Here is a 15,874-nt window from a genome sequence, read left to right on the forward strand (position 1 = left end):
ATTTCATGTTATAAATTTCAAGAGATCAAGATCATGATTTCGATAAAAAATTATTCAAATTTAAATCATCAAAATCATTATCAAAATCCAAGAGATTCACAAAGATGATACAAATGAATTCATCAAAATCAATAAGATTGAGCAAAATAAATTTCAAGAATGTTTTCCTCTTTTCGGTTGTTTCAAAACATATTATTTTGTTTTATTTATGCCAAATAAAAACATATATCATGTTTAAAACCGAAAGTGTAAGATTTGTTACAACAAAGATTAATAAGGCACTTTCTTTATGGTAAAAAATAATAATCCATAAATCACAAGATTCATCATGCATAATTTTGAAATTTATTAAGCATGATCATTATGCATGACATAAAATCATCAAGATACACATGCATGGATTAATCCTAAGCATTATCACATATCATATAATTATCATATCTAATGTTGCATACATCATTCAACTTTTCAAAACATAACATGCATGAAACCTTAGCAATATACTTTTTATGATCAAATTTTTAATTTTTCAAAGATGCTGAAAAGAAAAACATGATATAATTTTTAAAAAATAATTTTTTATTTCCTATTCCTACTATCTAAATTAAGCACTCATGAAAAACTTCAAGTAATTTCAAAATAATTGAAGAGAGTTGAGTTACTTACCTTGTAGTCGAAGCCCGTCAAAACCCAATTCGCCGTTTCACCTTTGGAAGTTCTTGATTCATCTTTGGGTGCTTTCCTTTTCTTTGGCCTTTTCCTCCGTTCAAGTTCATTGTTAATTTTAGATTTTTGTTTAATGAACTTATTAAGATTTAGTGTTCGAAGTTCAAGTTCATCATTGTCCTCATCACTTGAGTCATCGCTCAAGTGGTATTCATTTGTCCGGAGTTCCAAATCCTTCATGTTCTTTGGAAGGTGATTTTGTTCATCATGTTCATCATGTGCATTGTGCACCATTTTATATGTCATCAATGAACCAATTAGTTCTTTAAGTGGAAAAATATTTAAATATTTTGTTTCTTGTATTGCGGTTATTTTAGGATCCCACCTTTTTGGAAGGGATCTTAAGATCTTGCTTACGAGATCAAAATTCGAAAAATATTTACCAAGAACTCTTAGATTATTGATGACATCCGTGAAACGGGTATACATGTCGCCTATAGTCTCGCTTGGTTGCATTCGAAAAAGCTCAAAATCATTCAATAAAATGTTAACTTTCGAGTCTTTGACTCTATTAGTTCCCTCGTGTGTGATTTCAAGTGTTCGCCAAATATCAACAGTCGTTTCACACATAGAAATCCGATTGAACTCATTTTTGTCCAAAGTACAAAATAAGGCATTCATAGCCTTTGCGTTTAAAGAAAAATACTTCTTCTTGAAGTCCGACCATTCGTTCATCAATTTAGAGGGAAGTTGAAAACCGTTTTCAATGATATTCCATAAATCCAAATTCATAGAAATCAAGAAAACTCTCATTTGAGTTTTCCAATAAATGTAGTCCAATCCATTAAACAACGGTGGACGAAAAACCGATAAGCCCTCTTGAAAGCCATAAAGAGCCATTTCTCTCGGGTGTAAATTTGAAATGAGAAATACCGGGCTCTGATACTAATTATTAGGATCGGAGCGGCACTAAGAGGGGGGGGTGAATTTGTGCAGCGGTAAAATAACATTGGTTTAAAAACTTTCGTATGATAAAAACCAATATCGATGAAAATCGATTTTGGAAGCTTGATAACTTAGAAGCGTATGGAAGCGTAGTGACTAAGTAAAGAAGTTTGTAGTATGTATATGGCAAGAGTAGGATGCAAACCAGATAACACAGTAGTTTTAAAATGGTTCGGTCAAAATGATCTACATCCACTTGCGAAGCCTTCTTCGAAGAGGCTCCCAACTTCCACTAGCAAATCTCTTTGTAGGGGAAGGACTAATACCCCTCTTACAACCTTTACAAGTGGTTCACACTCTTACAATTCTTTTCAACAAGATGGGAGGGGGTGAACACTCAAGCAATTTGAAAAACAAGACTTGCTAAGACTTTTCTAAAGCTCTTATCTCAAACTATTACTTTGCAAAAGGTTATGATCTCAGCTGAGAATAGAGGGGTATTTATAGGCCCCAAGAGGATTCAAATTTGGGCTCCAAAATTTGAATTCTCTTCGGTTTTCGAGGCTGGCGATGCCATCGCTTGTCGGTGGCGGTGCCACCGTCGGACCTCTCAGGTGTTGGGCGGTGCCACCGCTCAGTCCAATAGTGCCACCACTCAGATCTCGGGTTTTGGGCGGTGCCACCGCCTACACTATTACAGCTCACTGGTTGGGCTCCAAACTTGGCCCAAACCAGTCCGAACTCGGGCCCAATTGGCCCCTACTTGGGTTATAGGATTAACATCTAATCCTAACCCTAATTAACATGCTAACTATGAATTTAAAGATATTTTTTAAGCTATTACAAAGTTCGTAAGTCAAGATTTCTTTCGGCGAGTTTCCGGCGGTCTTCTGATAAACTCTCAGAAACCATTCTGCGGACTCCCGGCAAGCTCCTAGACTTCACAATTTGATCTTGGTGAGTTCCAACAAGCTTCTTCGGCAAGCTCCGATCTTTCTCGACGAGCTCCGCGAACTTCCCATGAACCTTTCGGCGAGCTTCCGAAAAACCCTTCGGCAAGCTCCCTACTCATTCTCGACTAGTTCCGGCAGCATTCCCGACGAACATTCGGACTTCCGTCGAACTCTCGAACTCCCAACGAATCCTTCACGCTTGACTCCACACTTTGTTTCGCTTTATGTCTTCATCGTCATCGTAGTTAATCCTGCACATGCAAGCCAAAACTCTACTCCGATCTAGACAATTATTACAACGCGAATTGACATTCTTCAGCGCATCATCCTCTCTTGCGGCTTGTTGCCCAATCGATGGTTGACCTCCGCAACCCTGATATCCTTGGCTCAATTCCGCTCTCCTTGGCCCGATGCCTGATGTCCAAAGCCTTCTACCGTCCAATATCCTGACGTGATCTCCTCCGGCGCAACGTTAATTCCTCCTGCGTCAACTGTCTAATCCTGATCGAGTAGACCTGCATCACTCAAAATGCTTTTAAACATCTAAACATAATCAATTAGTTTCATCATCAAAATCTGAGATTCAACAGCTGCATCCATCATATGGATGGGTATACAGCACATCAGTTTGTCCGGTTACCTCGATGTCCCTTTCGAGTAATCTATGATCGGGATTATTTAGGATCTGTGTTTAAAGGTGAATCGGTCTCATTATCGTGATCTCATCACGATCCGATTCCCATTGTACAGTTCCAATGACATCACAATATATAGATGCATTTATGCAATAGTCAATATAAAATGATAAATGCCAAAATATAATAAGTAAAAAGATTCTGTGTCAAGTCACACATGTCATCACTCACGTGATTAGCTTGCTGGGCACCTATGGCTAGCAATATCAACTTAACCCTAATGGATCTTGCCATATTGGGTACTGGATCTCCATCCAACTACCCAAGTCTCTTAAATTAGTGGGTCTCTACCTAATAATCTTTCATTGACTCTTATTGAATCTTATGCATAGAATCTAATAACTCAGGGGCATATTGGGATCCAATAAGATATGGGCTTCAGCAGATATCTCATATCCAAATCTCTACTCATCACAACACATATCATATCTGTGTGACCCTTTAGGCCCAATATCGCGCTGGCAGTGAGTCATACCTGTTATAACTCCTTCTAGCTTAATGAATTTTTATTTTCATAATAATTCACTTGACTCACTGACTACAAACAAACTAGGCCACTACGCCGTAGTCCCTAGACGATATAGGGGAATTCATTCTATTGGACCTATCTTTCCTTAGTTACCATGCATCTATAGTCTGAGTGTCAGATTGGAAATTGAAGTTTGTGTAGCCCTCAACCCTAAGGCTACTACCTCCATATATTAGTAAAAGATCCTTAGTCCTTCTTAAATACTTAATAATACACTTTATTGCTTTCTAGTGCTCCAAGCCTAGATCCGCCCGATACCGACTCATGACACTCACAACACGTGCTATATCAGGACTAGTATATAACATAGCATACATGATAGATCCTATCACTGAGGCATAGGATATCTTATATATGTCTGCCTTTTTCAAGAGTCTTTGAGGACATACTCCTAGAAAGCGATATCCCATGTCCCATCGGTACGAGACCTCTCTTGAAATTTTTCATACCAAATCTTTTGATAATGGTGTCCATGTACTTGGATTGGGATAAGCTAAGCATCCTTTTGAATATATCTCTATAGATCCGAATCCTCAAGATATAGGATGCTTCTCTTAAGTCCTTCATGGAGAAATGTCTTGATAACTAAGCCTTTACTATGGAGAGCATTCCTATAATATTCTTAATTATTAGGATGTTATCCAGATATAGCACCAAGACATTGATAGCGCTCCCACTTTCCTTCCTATATATATAAGGCTCATCTTCGTTCTTAATGAAGTCATAAGATCTGATTGCCTCATCAAATCTTATGTTCCAAATTCGAGAAGCTTGCTTTAGTCCATAAATAGACCTAAGTAATCTACACACCTTATTTGGAATTTCTTTAGACACAAATCCCTCAAGCTATGTCATGTACACCTCCTCCTTGATGTTGCCATTAAGGAACACGATTTTCACATCCATATGCCAGATCTCATAATAATAGTATGCTGGAACAACCAATAGAATTCGGATGGATTTTAGCATAGTTACGAGTGAGAAGGTTTTATCATAGTTAACACCTTACCTTTGACGTTACCCCTTAGCCACTAGCCTTGCTTTATATGTCTCTACCTTTTCATCTACTCCGATCTTCTTTTTGAAAATCTACTTGCAACCAATGGGTATAATACCCTCGACCGCATCAATTAGGTTTCAAACCTTCTTGGAGTATATGGAATCCATCTCTGAATTCATTACTTCTTTCCACTTCCCAAAGTCTATACTCATAATAGCATCTTCGTCGGTTTTGGGATCAATATCCTCAATATTCTCTCCTTTGATATGCCCCACATATCTCTCAGGATAATAGGGTACTCTATTATACCTACATAAAGTATGAACTTATGTACTATATAATTGAATAGACTCTGGCTATGGAATAGTGCTTGAGCTAAGTTCTCTAACCTCGTTCAACTCTATCACACTCTAACTATCTCCACCAAAAATGTATTTCTTCTAAAGAAAAATTGTTCTCTTAGTTACAAACACCCTTCGATCCTTGGAGTGATAGAAATACTATCAATTGTTCATTATGTTTATTGGTTTACACATTGAAGTTGACCGGGCTGACTAATGTTTATTGAGCCACACGTGATGTCTGTCTTTTTTTTATTTTTTTATTTTTGATTAATCATGAAAAATACTATATACATGTTTTTTTGCATCTACCTCTTCCCTATGATGTGATCACACGATATCAACATAATGATCCCTATTATTATTTTTGTCCCCGCAAGATACCAATTATTTGTACCACTCATATTGTTCATGTCCCAAAAAGGTACAAACTATTTGTACCCAGTCATATTGTTTATGTCTCATCAAACTACCAATTATTTGTACCCTATCCTGTTGACTGTCCTGCTAGCTCCATGGTGAAAAATAAGTGTGATATTGTCGAGGTCCACTATTGTCGAGGTCCACTTTCTAAAGATGTACTATAAAGACAAAAAAGAAATAGCGCTGTTTTAGGTTTGATTTTCCATTTTAATCTCAATCATAGGGTTAAGTGATCCTTATGGTTTAGATTGCATACTTCTCCATAGTTCAGATCATATCTCGCTCTAAATTTAAGATTATCTTTATTACTGTTCTTCAAAAAACAGTCTTTGATTCACTTATTTTTATGGTTTTTAAAAATTATAATTTGATAGGGCATATTCTGGCAACCCGCCCTCCAACCACTATTCATAACCACATCAGTATCGAGGTCAACATAACAAACCACGTCCCCCTGGTCAACGTCGCCCCGCAAAGGTTGGGATGGCGCTGATTGAGTATGATGTCGCTCCACAAAGGTCAGAACGATGCCGACCGAGCACAGTGTCGCCTTGCAAAGGTTGGGACGGCGCCGACCGAGTACAGCGCCATCCCGCAAAGGTCGGGATGGCGTCGACCGAGTACAATGTCGTCTTGCAAAGGCTGGGACGACGCCACCTGAGTACAACGTCGCTCCGTAAAGGTTGGGACAACACCAACCGAGTACAACACCATTGTTCGATGCCATAACATTGATGACGCCCAATATCTACTCAAGGAGTAAGCCCGTCACTCGACGGGTTGGCAGCCATAAATATGACAGCTATGGCTGGTCCCCAGGTAGAGGGATAAAAACCCATCGCGAGGCCCGCGATGGGGGGATCTTTTTTTGCTTGTTTTCCACTCGGTTCTAACAAAACCTTTGGAGGGGTCAAGTCAAGAAACCCCCTTCCCGACCTGACCTCTGTGCAGGAACAGGCGATAGAGAGGAAGGCAGCCGACCAAAGGGGAAGTCTCTAGATCCCGAAGCCGAAGTCCAAGCACGACCCCACCAGACGATGCCTCCTGCTGCCCGAGTGTCGACACGGACGATCTTACGCACCCAGGACCGAACCAAGCCATGCCGACCCCTCAGCCATGGTGTAAAGGATCTTGATTATTTTGACGCTAGAAGGAGGGCCTAATGTCGCAAGATCATTCCCAACCGAGCAACATGGTCGAACACTTGGGCAATGAGCGCCTCCCGACCCACTCAACTCTTGGGTTCGGGGAGCAACTTCCACCTCCCCCTAAGTAGGAGGTGAACGGCTCCATAGCGACCCTGGGGCACTATTGGCGACTGTTCACTGACTCGAGGTTGTCGCCCCTAGGAATGGCTACTGCTCAACCTTCCATCTCCGCTAAGGCATTCCTCAGCCTAACACACCAAGTTCAAGCTTTCGGGGGATGATGCAAATTATCATTCCCCTTGTTTCTCACCTTAGACAACTCCCGACACTCCCGCCAATGCCACAGCGGGAGTCACCGCCCCCTGCTCCCATGCAGCCTCCACCCTCTCCTGCACCGCTCCTGGTCCCCAGATAACCCACGATGATGAACATCGCCTCGTCGCCTGATCGACAATTGAGTTTGAGGCCAATCCCCGTGCATAGAGCATGGAGCGTCCGGCACCCCTGCTCCAGCAGTCCCGAGCCCGACACACTATCGTCTGACTTGACAGATTCTCTTTTAGCATAGTTGTGCTCGGTGAATCGACGTCTAGACGAGGTTCAACGTGAGTTTCATATGTCCAAAGAAGAGCTTGGCGAGGCTTCTTCAGGAGGATCACCCTTCACACCTAAAATCCAGGACAAGCCAGTCCCTCTAATCTTTCGCCTCCCTATTCTTAAAGCCTATGACGACAGCTCCAACTCGACGGAATATGTCACCGCTTTTGAGCCCAGATGGCCTTGTATGGCACTTCAGATGCCCTCATGTGTAGGGTGCTTCCCACATCACTCCGAGGCCTAGCTCGGATGTGGTACAACCGACTCAGACCGGCCTCGATCGCCTCCTTCGACCAGTTGGCCAAAGAGTTCGAGCTCAACTTCCTGGCCATCATGTGACTAAAGTTGTTTGTGGCTCTACTCCTCGGTCTCAACCAAAAGGACGACGAGCCACTTTCTCATTTTGTGACTCGTTTTGCTACTAAAATATGAGGGTTACCCGATGCTCATCCTACTTTGATAATGCAGGTGTTCTTAATGGGACTCTAGCCCAAAAAGTTCTCCTAGTTGCTGGTGGAGCGGCCACCGATGGCTATCCCCGAAATACTTCAATGTGCCAACTAATACATAACCGCCGAGGCATTGATGATGGGAAAGCACGAGAAGCATAAAAAGGCCGCGAGCAGAACCAACCCGAGGGCAAGCTTCAGTGCCACCAAGAAGGAGGATCGACTGACCCAATGCCCCACTCTTGAGGCATCCCCTCCCGCCATTGAATTTCTCCAGGATGGAGATATTCTTGCCGATCAGGGAGAAGAGACTCTTAAGGCCCCTAACCCGATGAAGTCCCCATGAGAGCTCAGAGACCACTCGAAGTACTATCGGTTTTATTGCCACTACAGACACGACACTGAGGAGTGTCGCGACTTGAAGAACCAGATCAAAGAACTCATACGCTGGGGGCACCTGGGTTACTACATTAGGAGGTCGCGCGAATTGTCGCCCCGTCCATCAGGCCTGGTCAAAAATAGATTGATATAATCAACAATAGCTCAGCATCAGGTGGAGATAGCATGGCAGGGCGGAAGGCTTATGCCCGAGCAATCGTTGAAAAACATCTGAGGCAACCATAAGTGCCCGAGATCACCTTCTCGGCAGGAGAAACCGAGTACCCTGAGCATGACGACGTGTTGGTCATTTCGACCAAGATTACCAATGCTCGGGTTAAGAGGATCATTGTGGACATCGGGAGCTCCGTTGATGTCTTGTACTTTGACGCTTTCTGAAAACTCGACCTGGCCAAGGAAGACCTTACCCCGATGCAATCGACGCTTACTGGATTTACAGGTGATTCCATTTCATCCCTCGGCACAACCATCCTACCAGTCACCCTAGGCGAAGACCCATAGACCAAGACGGTCATGATGACCTTTATGGTAGTGGAACTCTCCTCGGCATACAACGCCACCCTTGGCCGACTGACCCTCAACAAGCTCAGGGTGGTCATCTCCACATACCACCGGGCAATAAAATTCCTTACCCAGGTAGGGATCGGGGAAGCAAGGAGCAATTCTCGGGAGTTCTGACAATGTTACCTGGCGGCCATCACATTACCTAAGAAGCTGAAGCGCAAAGTAGTGACCCTACTTGAGCCACGTCCTCAGTGGGCCTAAGATGCGATATCAATCGGTGGAGAGATTGGCTTTAGCACTCGTTCAGATAGCCAAGAAGCTGTGACCCTACTTCTAAGCCCACTTGATCAAAGTAGTGATCGACCAGCCACTGTGACAAATCTTGTCCAAATTTGATGTGCCCTGATGGATGCTCAAGTGGTCAGTCGAGCTCAAGGAATTCCACATATAGCACATCCCGAGGATGGCCATCAAGGCTCAGGCAATCGCTGACTTCATCTCGGAACTTACTCCCCTTGAAAGCAGTAACAACAAGCGCATCGAGTAACAGTGGAGCTTGCATGTCGACAGCTCAGCAAACGCAAAAAGGGGCGGGGTTGGCCTCATCCTAAAATGTCCCAACGGCAGGTCGTTTAGTCACGCACTCCACTTCCAATTCAAGGCCACCAATAACGAAGCCGAATACAAAACACTCCTGTCCAAGCTGAAAATGGCCCTCGAGCTCCAAATCAAAGACATTGCGGTTTTCACCGACTCCCAACTGGTGGTCGGCCATATCAATAGGGACTATGAGCTTGGGATGCTACCATGTCAAAATACCTATCCGAGGCAAAGAAACTCACTAGCTACTTCGCCATAACAAGGGTGCCATGGGGGCAGAACACTCAAGCTGATGCCTTGGCAAAGTTTGCCTTGGGTGAAAGCACCAAACTACCTCCAGAAGCCTAGTAGCTTCCTTACCCAACAATCACTATCAAAGAGGTGGCCATGATCGATACAACCCTGACGTGGGTACAAGAGATCCTCCACTACAAAAGAGACAAGACACTACCAACCAACAAGGCAGCCTCCCGACAGCTTTAGCGTAGGCAGGTATGGTATTACGAGATAAACAGATGACTCTATTGGAGGTTGTTCACCCAACCGCTCTTGCGTTGCCTGGATCCCGCAGAGGCCTGGTTAGTTTTAGCCGAGGTCCATGAAGGGATCTGCAGGGAGCACATTGATGGTCGGGCCCTAGCCTTCAAAGTCCTCCAACAATGATATTACTGGCCGACCATGCGTCGAGATGCCATAGCATACGTACAGCGATGCCGATAGTGTCAAAGGCATTCTCGAGCACCACATCAACCCGCGGTCCCGATAACCCCCTGGATAGCACATGGCCCTTCGTGCAATGGGGGATGGACCTCCTCAGTCCCTTCCCACCGGCCTCAGGGTAGCAAAAATTCCTCATCGTTGGAGTGGATTACTTCACCAAATGGGTGGAGGCTGAACCGCTGGCGTCCATCACCGAGAAGTAAGTCGAAGGATTCATATGGAAGAACATTATTACCTGATTCAGCATCCCCAAAGGCATCATCACTGATAATGGCACATAGTTCAACAATGAAAGGTTCAAAAGATTCTACTCGGGCTACGGGATACAATTGAGGTTTAGATCGGTAGCCCACCCACAAACCAACGGCCTATCCGAGGTAACCAACCGGGCGATATTAGAAGGCCTGAAGAAAAGAATCATGGGAGCTCAGGGCACCTAGGTTGACGAACTCCCAAGTGTACTGTGGGCCTCCCGGACAATGCCAAAGATAGCCATAGGGGAATCACCTTTTAGCTTAACGTTTGGTATCGAGGCCGTGCTTCCACCCGAAGTGGTCTTTCCGACTCCACAGGTCGAAAACTTTGATGATATCGCATCAAAGAGTGGGCTACGAGCCGGCCTAGATCACATCGAAGAATGGAGAGCCGATGTGCACCTCCGAGCCTTCTCTTATAAAAGAGACATCGTGAGACTCTACAACCGAAGGGTATGACCTCAGTCGATCAAGCTCGGTGATTTAGTCCTACGAAAGGTCGAGGTCAGTGACCTGACTCACACCCAAGGCAAGCTGGCTCCAAGCTGGAAGGGCCCTTACCAGGTAGCAACGATGGTCTGAGATGGTACTTATCGCTTAGCGATGCAGGAAGGATGACCCGTGCCGAGGACATGGCACATATCAAATTTAAAGAAGTTTAATGTCTAAAAAGCATGTCGGGTAGAAGCCCTATCGCCAAAGGAAAAGAAGAAAAAACATGCCAAAGTGGGAAAAGGAGTTTCATTAATAAAGAAAAATTACACCACCCGACTGGTCACGGCAGACAAGACAAAATAGTAGCAAGCGACCATCAAAAAAAAAATAAAAGGGAGACGCAGCCTAGGCCTCGGGAAGATCCATGTTGTCATCAAAATGAACTTCATCGGACATCTTGACGTTGTCGTCCTTGGGAAGACAAGAGAAGGGATCTTCATCAAAATGAAGTTTGGGAAACTGAGCCCAAAATCGTGACACAACGACTCGGTATCCGTATTTCATGCGTGACCTATCCCGACCTCTGCAGCCCAAGCTGAAACCCGCGGGACTCCTTGTATTCTCCAATCAGCTTTTTGTTCCTTGTAGGGGTCGCTTGGGTTTCCTTCGCGAGAGCCTCCTCGGCCTTCTTCAATGATGCTCAAGCCTCCTCCAAGCTCCGGGATAGGTCCAGCAGTTCGCCTTCCATTGAGCGAACCCGTCTGTGGGACTCTATCAGTTGTTCCCGAAGACCCGCCTGCTGTTGCCCAGCATTCTTAAGTTCCAGCTTTAGCCATGCAACCTCCCCCTCCAAGTTGGTCGCCCATTGTTCAGCCATCGCCCCTGCTTTTAGTTCTTCGATTTGACCACGGATCTCGGCAATCTTATCGTCCAGACTATTGATTATCCAACCAACGTCCTGGACTTGGTCCACAAGTGCCATGTAATAATGCTAGTTCTATGCAAAGAAGTAATCAAGAGTAAGTAAAGAAGGCCAACCGAGAACCGAAAGGGAAAAAGGTATCTATACCCAGACTAAAGACCTAGTAGCCTTCTTGATCAGCACCTCAGATGGTGAACTGTATAGCTGTCTAGTAATGTCTGGGATGAGTGCCCCCCAGACATAAGTTGCTAAGGCCACACCATCCATCCAGACTCAGCTCCCGAGGGTCAATCCCAGCCAATGTATCTCGAGGAGGTCGGACACTTCCCCTTCGGGTAGCTCCCCCATAAAAAGAGCCTAGGAGGGCTCATCCTTGGTATGGGCTCAAGTGCGGCAGAGATCACGCACCATGACAGGTCGGGCTACTTTGACATCCTTGACCTGCCCACTCCCGACAGCCTCCCCCCATGGGTAGGTTCATGAGACTGCTCCCCTGGGACACCATCGGCTTTGGCAGCGAACATTTGAGCCGCGATAAACTCGAGCATTTTTTATGTCCCGATCTTCGGTTTCTTACGCCGATGGTCAGGTTCAGAGTTCCTCGACCGGTCTGAGTCTCCCACAGACTTTGCGACAGGATGGTTAGAAACCGAAGAAGCTCGGGGCTTCCCCCTTAGTTACTTGAGATTCATCATATCTGCCCACGAAATTAAAAAGTTATCAATAACGCCAAACAACGACAAAACAACTAGAAAAAAGGGGGATTGGCCTGAGCCATACCCCGGGGAGCCAGGCTAAAGCCGACCTTGACCAACCACTCCTTGGTCATGTCCCTGACAGCCTAGGAGGTAGAGAGAATCTTCTTCAAATGCCCTAGCTGCTCGTACTCATCGTCAGACAACCCGAGGCAGTTATTATTGATCACCCGAGCTGACCATCTGAGGCTAAACCCCCACCCCCCGACTATAGCTAACAAAAAAGTAGCGGCTCTTCCACCATTTGTTATTAGAAGGCACCCCGCTCACCCCAAAATCGTCGCGAGATGATAGAAAATAGCCACCAAACCCCTTAGAAAGACGGAAGCAAGACATGAAAGGAGATTGGGTCGGGGTGATAACTACTCCTTGGCATTCCCTGAGGAAAGCCACCATATACCTCCATGAGTTCAGGGCCATCTGAGATGACGAGATTCGCCACCAAGAAAGACAAGCCTTGACCACCGGGTGTGAAGGAAACCTAAGCCCGACCTCAAGGGCATCAAGAGTTAGTCCAAACCCACCCAGGAACGAGTTGTATGCTTGTTGCCCAAACCGAGGGGCATGTAACTCGTATTCATTTGGGATACTACAGCGATCCCTGACGCGGCCAAGCAACGCCGTAGTCACGATAGAATCAAAGTTGTGTAGGGATTTCATGATTTCCAAGGCCCGAATGACTTTCTCGCTCATAGGAGATGCCCCACCCGATGATGGATCACTACAACCTTGGACCCCGACCTACCAGATGAAGAAGAAGAAGAAGAAGAAGAAGAAGAAGAACTAGTAAGTGACCTGAGATATTTACCGACCAAGGAGGAAAGGGGGAACAGGGGCCCGAAGCACCGTAGTGGACTTAGCAAAAAACTAGTAAGCGAATAGAGAGAAAGGGAGGGGGGCTTTATAGGGCAAAGTCCCACCAACCGAGGCAACCCTTCACCTCCCCCCATAAGGCAAGCGATCGCTCCCCTCGCTATAATGACCCCTAAAGAAACACAAGTCCCAAAGCAAGCATTCCCGCTAGGGCAGAAGTCGGTTACCAGGGTGGAAGTTTCTTGCCAAAACTACAAGGCGAGAAGACTCCCGTCCGATTAATTTAGGCCGCAAGCAAAGCAAGGTCTCTCGGTCACATCAGTATTTAGTGCCCGAGTCATATCGCTCGATCACATCAGTCCTACAATGCCCGAGTCGTATTGCTCGGTCACATCAATTGTTAGTGCCTGAGTCATGCCGCTCGATCACATTAGTCCTACAGTGCCCGAGTTGTGCCGCTCGGTCACATCAATCGTTAGTGCTTGAGTCATGATGCTCGGTCACATTAGTCCTATAGTGTTCGAGTCGTACCGCTTGGCCATATCAGTCTTTAGTGCTTGAGTCATGCTGCTCGGTCACATCAGTCCTATAGTGCCCGAGCCATGCTACTTGGTCACATCAGTCTTTAGTGCCCGAGTCATGCCGCTCGTTCACATCAGTCCTACAGTGTCGAAGCCATGTCCCTCGACCACATCAATCTTTAGTGCCCAAGTCATGATGCTCAGTCATATCAGTCCTACAATGCCCGATACTTGCTGCTCGGTCACATCAGTCTTTAGTGCCCGAGTCATGTCGATCAATCACATCAGTCCTACAGTGTCCAAGCTGTGTCGCTCAACTACATCAGTCTTTAGTGTCCGAGTCATACCAATCAGTCACATCAGTCCTACAATGCCCGAGCCATTCTACTCGATCACATCAGTTCTACAGTGCCCCCGAGCCGTGCTGCTCAGTCACATTAGTCTTTAGTGCCCGAGTCATGCCGCTCAGTCACATCAATCCTTCAGTACTCGAGTCGTGCTACTTGGTTACATTAGTCCTTTAGTACTTGAGTTGTGCTGCTCAGTCACATTAGTCTACAGCACCCAAACTATGCCTCTCGGTTATACCAATCTTCAATAACCTAAGCCATGATACTTAGCTATATCGATCCTTTCGTATCCAAGCCAAGGTGCTTGCCAGCTCTAACTGAATTGTTATGCCCAATATCAAGCAACGTCGCTCATCCAGTCAAAATCCCGACATTCATCCCCAACAAACCCTATCTACGACCAATCCTCGTTCTCAGAAACCCTTGGCCGACCACCGGCCATAACACTAATCGTTACACAGGCAACCTGACTTATGAGACCACACCGCACCATGCACCAGGCCCCTCGGAGAGCAACCCAGTGCAAGCTGCTCTCTAAGGAGGGGAGAGAATGATATGACACATTCTACTAACCTGCCCTCCAACTACTATTCACAGCCACATCAACATTGAGGCCAACATAATAGACTACGCCCCCCTGGTCAACACCACCCCGCAAAGGTCGGGACAACGCTAACCGAGTATGACGCCACTCCGTAAAGGTCAGAACGACATCGACCGAGTACAGCACTGCCCCGTAAAGGTTGGGATGGCGCCAACCGAGTACAGCGCCGCCCCACAAAGGTTAGGACGGCGCCGATCGAGTACAATGCCATCCCACAAAGGTCGGGACGGTGCTGCCTGAGTACAGCATTGCTCCATAAAGGTTGGGACGGTACCGACCGAGTACAACACCGCTATTCGACGTCATAATACTAAGTGATTACCGAAAGATTTCCTCTGATAACAGAGAGATTTTCTCAATTGCATAGCAGATGAGATTTCATCAACTACATGAGGAAATCTCTCTGCTCAGTTAAAGAAATATTCTCTTTCGCCATGTATAAATAGACTTCATATGATGCTAATTGAAATGTGCTTTTCTCTTTACCTTTACAATTTCATTCTTTATTCTCTCATTTTATCATGGTATCAGAGTCGCTTGCCTAGAGCAAGCTCTCTTCTCATTGCTGACTCATCACTGTTGCTTCTTCACCTCCGATGGCAAAAGAAAAGGCTATCTACTACTGCTTTTCCATCGTCGGTGCAACAAATCTTTCCTCCTCGGTGGTGACAACTATCTTCTCCACTGCCACTCTATGCCAACGTCTGTTCCCTTCTGCTGCGGCATCTCTAGTGCTACGCTCACTAGCACTGCCCCACCTTTCTTCCTCGCTGTCTATCAGCGCCTCCCCTCCTCAACAGTGAAGAACTCTTTGTCAACAGATCTCGATTGAGATCTATTGCTGCTTCTCTTCCTCTGGCGGTTGCAATTCTCTAGTCGTAGGCTGCTCTCTACTGCCCAAATTCCCAACTACAGAACTACTGCACAGAGATCTACAGCTTTACACAATTCACAAATCTTCTCCTTCAACGAAGACCTCATTTGCCAACAACCCACCTTCTTCTCCTTCAACGAAGACCTCATTTGCCAACAACCCACCTCATGTGACACTGATCTACACCAACACCTCTTCCTCCCTAATCATTGTCATCGCTACAGATTTCTAGTTGCTCCCACATTTTGGTACATATTCTCCATATGTCCTCATCATCTACCTTTGATGCTCTAATTACTGTTCCCATAGGGAACCACAATACTTTCCTACATATAGACCTTATCTCCATAAATGCAACAACCCTTATCCCTTCAAAT

This window comes from Musa acuminata, chromosome BXJ3-4, assembly GCF_036884655.1.
Source record: "Musa acuminata AAA Group cultivar baxijiao chromosome BXJ3-4, Cavendish_Baxijiao_AAA, whole genome shotgun sequence".
Lineage (NCBI taxonomy): Eukaryota > Viridiplantae > Streptophyta > Magnoliopsida > Zingiberales > Musaceae > Musa > Musa acuminata.